This window comes from Melanostigma gelatinosum, assembly GCF_949748355.1.
Source record: "Melanostigma gelatinosum genome assembly, chromosome: 6".
Classification (NCBI taxonomy): Eukaryota; Metazoa; Chordata; class Actinopteri; order Perciformes; family Zoarcidae; genus Melanostigma; species Melanostigma gelatinosum.
Window position 1 is genome coordinate 1563247 of NC_136639.1, and position 6194 is coordinate 1569440.

The 6194-nt window shown below is 41.4% G+C and overlaps 1 protein-coding gene across 2 annotated transcripts in view; it reads left to right on the forward strand.

Annotated features, from left to right (window-relative positions):
* The first annotated feature begins 239 nt into the window (after positions 1 to 239).
* ddr2l (discoidin domain receptor family, member 2, like) overlaps positions 240 to 6194 on the forward strand; it is a 24584-nt gene continuing 18629 nt past the window's right edge. For both annotated transcript variants that reach the window (XM_079270017.1, XM_079270018.1), the window contains exon 1: positions 240 to 511. The gene's annotated coding sequence lies outside the window, so the exon portion shown is untranslated. The remainder of the gene's footprint in view (positions 512 to 6194) is intronic.

Here is a 6194-nt window from a genome sequence, read left to right on the forward strand (position 1 = left end):
TATAATAGAAGTTGAACATAAAGGTCACAGCTCTCTTCTCAGGACTCGACAGCAGAGTTCCTACAAGTTCTCAGATGTCAGACCCGCAGGGGGCTCATGTTGCCTTCCTCCTCCTCCTCCTCCTCCTCCTCCTCCTCCTCCTCCTCCTCCTTCCTCCTCTCCTCCTCCTCTCCTCCTCTCCTCTCCTCCTCCTCCTCCTCCTTTCCTCCTCCTCCTCGGAAACGGGATGTGATGTAAATACACAGAAACTTTTTTTCCCCTGTTCCCGTCTCTTTGGAGTTTGCGGCTCTTCTTCCTCTTCTTCTTCCTCCTCTCTTCGCTGAAGTTCAAGTAGAAGAAGGAGCGCTGAGAGAAGGAGAACTCGTCCCCGTTGCGCTCCTCCGTTATGATCCTGTGAGCGCCTCCGTCCTTCTGCGACTAACGGCTCACCGACCCGCCGCACCGGAGCCCGGGAGGAAAAAACGGATCGAACCGGAGAGAAGCTCGCTGCTGATCTGGACCCGGAGGACAGGTCAGCTGACTGCGTGTGTGTGTGTGCGTGTGCGTGTTTGTTTTGTGTGTGCGCATGTGTGTGTGTGAGTGTGTGTGTGCGTGTGTGTGTGTGTGTGTGTGTGTGTGTGCGTGCGTGCGTGTGCTGCTGGAAACAACAGATGTGAGATCAGCTCTGAGGCCCAAAACGAGAATTCAGACTCACTGCAGAGCTGAGATCAGTTCACTGACCAGCATCGATTAATGCAGAATACATACAGTTCATCGATTAATCAGGAGGATAACTGATCGATTCATTGTGATCATAGACACACACACACGCACACACACGCGTACAGATAGAATACAATAGAATACTGTCAATCATATAACTAAAACTAGCTGCTCTGCTCTTTATCACATAAATATAATGATTATATTCTGCATGTTCGTTCTGTCCTCATGAGCTTGAAGATGTTATACAGCAGGTATCGTATTACTATTAGAGATGAATACACAGAAGATATTACTGTTAATCGTGTTAATTGTGTTTAGGAAGTCAAATAAATCACTGAAAAGTCACGATTATTATATTTTCACATTTTAGTCTCTTGTTAATTTTCATAAAATATAAATCTGAATGTTTTCTCTTTTATCATGAAAATCAAATTAAAATAACGAATTCAGAAAACTTTAGTTTTACAAATAAAATAATTAAAAGTGCAGTTTGCAACTTTAAGTATCATTAAAAAATAAACCAGATGACGAAGAACTGGAAAATATTTTACATTGAAAAAAAGATGAAACGTTGAGACGAATAAGTGTTTCAATGCAGAATAAAGATTAATGTAAAAGAAGCGTGTGGAGCTCTGCTGCTAAAACAGGAAGACGTTTTGAAGTGCTGCCCACAGCCTTGGATGTAAACATTCTCAATATTAATAAGTGACGCAGAATGTGTCCATTGATGTCTCAACGTGTCCTCTACACCACCAGCTGTGTTTATTAACTCCTCCTCCAGGTGTGTGTGTGTGTGTGTGTGTGTGTGTGTGTGTGGGATCATGTTTGGGTTATTTTTATTTTTATGCTCAGTCGACTCAGTTTACACGACAGTCAGAGGTTCAAACCTTTGAACTGAACTCCCTCTGAATCTTCTCTCAGTGGTTTCTGTAAATCTCACTTCACTCACTTCATGAAGTTCATGAAGTATTTTTGGGATGTGAATCTGCGATGTGTGTTTTGCCGGTCTGCAGAATAAAACGATGGCACCGTACGTTTCAGCGGAGGGATTGTACTTAACCGTTCAGTTAACGTTGAATCTGAACGTTTCTGAGGCAGAACTGGTTCCATATTAACTATTGTTGGAAGGAGGAGCATCATAACGCGGCAAACGTTCGGGTTTAGCAACACGTTGTCTGTATGTGACGTTGGGACGAGACAACGTATCCTCACACAACGGTTCCTACGATATCTGACGGAAAATTACGTCAGATTTTTCGTGCGTTTTCCTACGAATGTCCAGCAACACGAGTCAATTTATGCATGAATTCGTTACATGAATACAGTCTTTTCAAAATAAACTTCTGTCTTCACAGGAAAATACTTGTTTAGGGTTAGGAAAAGATCGTAAAATACTTCGTTAGGTTTCAGAAAAGATCGTAAAATACTTTGTTCAATTTAGGAAAAAGATCGTAAAATACTTTATTCAATTTAGGAAAAAGATCGTAAAATACTTTGTTCAATTTAGGAAAAAGATCGTAAAATACTTTGTTCAATTTAGGAAAAAGATCGTAAAATACTTTGTTCAATTTAGAAAAAAGATCGTAAAATACTTTGTTCGGTTTCATAAAAAGATCATAAAATACTTTGTTCGGTTTAGGAAAAAGATCGTAAAATACTTTGTACGGTTTAGGAAAAAGATCGTAAAATACTTTGTACGGTTTCAGAAAAAGATCGTAAAATACTTTGTTCGGTTTAGGAAAAAGATCATAAAATACTTTGTACGGTTTAGGAAAAAGATCGTAAAATACTTTGTTCAGTTTCGGAAAAGATCATAAAATACTTTGTTCAGTTTCGGAAAAGATCATAAAATACTTTGTTCGGTTTAGGAAAAAGATCGTAAAATACTTTGTTCGGTTTCGGAAAAGATCATAAAATACTTTGTTCGGTTTCGGAAAAGATCGTGGTTAAAGTGGATAAAATACGGAGTAAATTCGTTAGCTGTCTTTGAATTACGGTTGGTTATTTTTCGTATGTTGCTGCAGACGTTGGATGAGCAGCTGTTGAACGTGAGGATCAGCTGCGCTCCTCATCGTACGTTCTTTTCTTTCACCGGGTCGATTAATTGGCAGTAATGTGAGTCAGCTTCATGTTGGTGATGAGAAGCAGTGAGAAGCTGATTTGTTGTCTCTTGAACAGACCGATGTGATTTCACAACAGCAGCCGCTCAGTGTTTGGCTCCGACTGAGAGCTGAAGTAACCCGACAACAAAGGAAGACATCTTGACTCTCTCTGATGAAGCTTCTCCTCTTCATCAGGTTCAGGATGAATCCACAGCGCATGAAGACAGCTGATTTATATTTAAAACAAAACCTTAAACTCATCTTTATTCTTCTCATACTGGTTTTATGTAATAACAGGAAACAGCTGTAGAAGCTGTCCTGCTCTTAAAGGATGTTCAATACAAATCTAGTCACTTCCTTCAAGGATCTTTACAACTTTAGCCTCGATATTTATAATATTTCTCTTCTACGTTAGATTTTTAAAGATAAAGACTTCACAAAGATGTCAAACTTAAAAGTCTTGTTACTTTCTGTCAAAGCAGGGCAGCAATAAGACGATCAAAAGAGTTCAAATGTGTTACGTTGGACCTGCGAACTTAAACAGCTCCTTTAAAATGCATCATAAAGCTTTGCTTCATGTTTCTCTATTTCTTTCTCTCATACCTTTAGACAGAAGATGTCGTCTTCTTTAAACTTTGGCATGTTAGATATCAGCGTCAAAATCGTATTGGCCCCACCCATTTACCTAAACTCTGATTGGCTATCTGCCCGGTCAGAGGCGGGACCTTAGTTCAGACCAACGTTTGACGATGTTTTGTTTTTTCTTTTATATTTTCGGAGGTATGATTTATTTTGAGGGGAAGAATACACTTTTACATCCTGTGATGTTAGTGAGACTCATTTGCATATTGATGTCCCAATTTTGCTCCAAATATCTGCATATGTCCTAATATAAATATGTGTAAATATCAGTGAAGGAGCTCAGTTGAAGGTACATTTCACTCTTCGAAGTGAACTGTGGTGTTAAAGGAACAGTTCACCCAAACACATCATAAGCTCCTTAAAATGAAAGTGCAGACAGACGTGCACAACTATTCATTGATGGGAAATTCAGCAATAGTTTAGTGAAGATAGTTGTTCATATCTCTATGAGCCAATGGACGAACAAAAGACACTTATGATGATGCAAGTTCTTTGAAGCTTTTCTTGCCGTCTTTCCTTCGGTTTTCTGAACCTCACAAGTCGTCGAACGTCAGACAGGTCTGGACTCTGAGGACTGAAAGTTAACACGTGACTTCAAACTGAATCTCACTCTTCCAATAAAAGGTAATTTGTCCCGTCCTGATGATCTGCACGCCATCAGATCTGCACGCCATCAGATCTCCTCTAGAATAAAGGGATCTGTTTCTGAGGTGTGTCCAGAGATGGAACTATTCAACAGATCGTATCTTGCTCGTCTCCTTACAGAGAAGTCCTTCAGATGTTTAGATGAATGTTTCCAAAGATGTCTGACAGGTCATCATGTCTCCCCATGAAGTCCAATCACACTCTGATCTCTGTCAAAGTGTGATGCTCTCGTGATGGTGATGCTCTCGTGAGGCCTCCTTCTACAAACACCACTTGAGCTGAGACACAGAAACTCTGAGAGGAAACAGTCAGAGTGCCTTCTGGAGAACTGTGTGTGTGGAAGCTGCAGATTACCGACGAGTGTAAATGAACGAGTGTCGGGTTTCCGTCTGCCGAGTCGAGCCAGCGGATCATTAAACCACTAAGGAACCACAGAGGATCTGTGGAGGAGGAACACTGAACACCAATGGATGGCAGCCGCTGATAGCAGCGTGAATTCTGCGTCAGTTGCAACCGCCGTCTCAAGCTCCCCTTCACTAAAGATCTAACTCTCCCGTATGGTTCACAGCTGAGTGCACTTTGACCTTTCTGACAGAATGCTTTGTTTAGTAATAGTTTATTGAGAGTAGTTGTGTTTGGATTCCCATAAGCCCTCGAATGGACAAAGGACACCTGGATAATTGCACAGAATGTTTTTATCACCTTTTTTTCCGTCTTTTGTTGTGTGTTTGCACAAACGCTTTTTCCAGGATTCAGAGAGCGAGCACTCTACGCTATTGACAGTTAACTGCTCCTTTAAAGTGGACTTGTCTTTGTCGAAATGTGAGGGACATTTTGTAAAGTCACAGGACTCGTCAATCAAACAAATGTTAGTTCTGCTCAGTGATTGGTAGCTCGGCCTCATAGACGATCCAGAGACAGAAGAGCCTCTCTGCTCCCCCCACCCACCGCTGACAGAGTTATGATGCCCTGCATACCTGTGTGTGTACTGAGTTGAGCAGCACAGTCTTCAGTTGGTTAACTTCCGAGTTACTGGACAGATATAAAGCGTTAAATCCAGAAACAAAGTGACAAAGCAAAGTGTTTCAAATCAAAGACTCTATTTATTTAAGAGATCACTTGATTTGCTCTGCAGACAAGTTCAATGAAAAGGTTTGTATCGTCCCGGGCTGAACAGTTCCACATTGCGGTCTCCAGGTGTGTTTGATAGCGTTCACCTCGGCTGTCGGTTCAAAGCTCTGCATGTTAAATCAAGCGCTCTGCACATTCTTCAGATACCAGCAGCTCTTTTTGAACCATCTGCTGCTCTTCTCCGGTCCAGACCTCGTCACCATCACCTGCTCTCAGGTTGCATTTGCGTGTTGGGCATTTGGCTGGTGCTCACTCCGGGTGCTTCAGGAGCGACGGCTGAAACGTCCACCTGAAAGCTCGGAGACGGAAAGTAGACCGGACATTCAAACAAATGATTCATCAGTTCTTTAAATAAATGAGTTTTCTCCTCTGGTTCCACATGTCAGATTGAGTTTACATGTCGTGGTTTGAAGCGCTCGGCCTGTTAAAACATATTGCTTCACATGTTCTGTTGCTCTTCAGCAGTTGAGGTCTTGACATCTTGACATCATGATTGAATCAGTGCTGACTGCCCAGAATGCATCGCCATGGCTGGTAATCGCCCACCGTGGTGGGCTGAACGTCATGTGGAGGTTCTTATGTTGAACTGATGGTTGTTCGTGTTTTATCAGCTGACCTTCAGCCCAGGCACCAGAACAAATGTGGCCGTTGACGTTGAATGTTTCAGATCAGCCTCGTGTCACGCTTCCAGATACCCACAATGAAACGCTAACGTTGTCAAACAATTAGTGTGGTTTAGGCACCAAAAGTACTTTGTTAAAGTTCGAAAGAAGATCGTTGTTTGTGTTCAAATAATAACGTAGCAACCCTAACAAGCAACAACGTAATGTAACGATGTAATGTAACAACGTAAGAATTAACAAAGTAAGAAATGACAACGTAACAAAGAAAGTAGAACCAACTTAACAAGAAACAATGTTCCAAGTAAAAACATAATCTAACAACGTAATCTAACAACGTAGTGTTACA